This window comes from Haplochromis burtoni, unplaced genomic scaffold, assembly GCF_018398535.1.
Source record: "Haplochromis burtoni strain Fernald_Lab_line unplaced genomic scaffold, NCSU_Asbu1 Contig_2004, whole genome shotgun sequence".
Classification (NCBI taxonomy): domain Eukaryota; kingdom Metazoa; phylum Chordata; class Actinopteri; order Cichliformes; family Cichlidae; genus Haplochromis; species Haplochromis burtoni.
The window spans coordinates 16,547-17,856 of NW_024584365.1; positions in this window are offsets into that span (position 1 = coordinate 16,547).

A 1,310-nucleotide genomic window follows, 5' to 3' on the forward strand; every position below is an offset into this window, starting at 1 on the left:
GGCGAGGCTGCCGGACACTGGCGCCACCGGGCCCTCTGACCACCACCAGTAGGCAACGGGTGAAGTGTCTTGCCCACGGACACAACGACTGACACTGGCCAAGCCGGGCTCGAACCGGCAACCTTCCGGTTACAAGGTGAACTCCCAACTATGTGGGGAAAAATAGGATGACACACTGTAAAAAATGCTCCACAGCAAAGAAGAAAAAGTCTGTCGTAAAATCAGAGTGTTTGATATGCAGGAATCTACCACAGCTGAATATTTTTTTTATTTATTTTGTGTTTTTTTTTTAAACTGAGAGCATTTTGTGTTGTTGAAATTTGAGCGTGCTATTAAATATTGATGTTATCACACACCTGATCAAATAGCAGTAAGTGAAGTGAGATTTAAAACTTCTGTTTATTGTTACGTTTGATGTGATTAACTGTGAGTGAAGAGACAAAGACAAGAGTGAGAATATTAAACATGTTCATTTCATTAAAGACACGTTACTGTATCCTTGTAAAAGCTGTGGTTATGTTTAAGTTCATTATTATTCTACAAACCTTAAACTGACAACAAAAATAAATGTGCTATTAGACTGTAGAGTATATGAGACTTGTGTGGTTGAAGGTCATAAGCTGGAGCAGAGTAGCACAGAGTTGCACTAATCCTCAGTAGTTGTGTTTAAATACAATTTCTAAGAAATAAAGTGATTTTAGTTTTTGTGTGTTTATGACTGTAATTAAAATCATTTAGATTCTTTACATATTACTCTCTACAGTCTGTATCACTGAAAAATAAACACCAATCAGGACACAATGGTTGGAAACATGTTGCTCACAGTGTGAAGCTTCAATAATTTTGTCACTTTTATCAACAAAGCGCTGCAGAAACATCAACATCTGTCTGTCTTTCTGACAGACCATCGTATCTGAGAACGAGAAGGATGAAATCATTCAGAAGCTGATGGAAACATTTCCTACACTGGAATCAAAGGTCAGTGAAAGCATCGCTCAGAAGACAGAGGTGGGGGTGGGGGGTGTCATAATGCTGAATTTGTATGTGACTGTGTCCTCCAGATGTGTAAAGCTCAGGTGAAGAGCAGAGGACATCGTTACTAATTACTGATCACTTCTCCAAAAACCTAAACCTATCACATTACTCGTTACTTGAAAATGTAATCGGATTACGCGTTATTGCCCATCTGTGCTCAGCACACTCTCTGAGTACTCGTCCTTGAATGTTGTCCTGCTGCCTTTCATACACTCACTCTCCTCAGAGTTTTACAGACATCAGTCACTCTGAGATTCAGGGTTTTCTCATCAGGG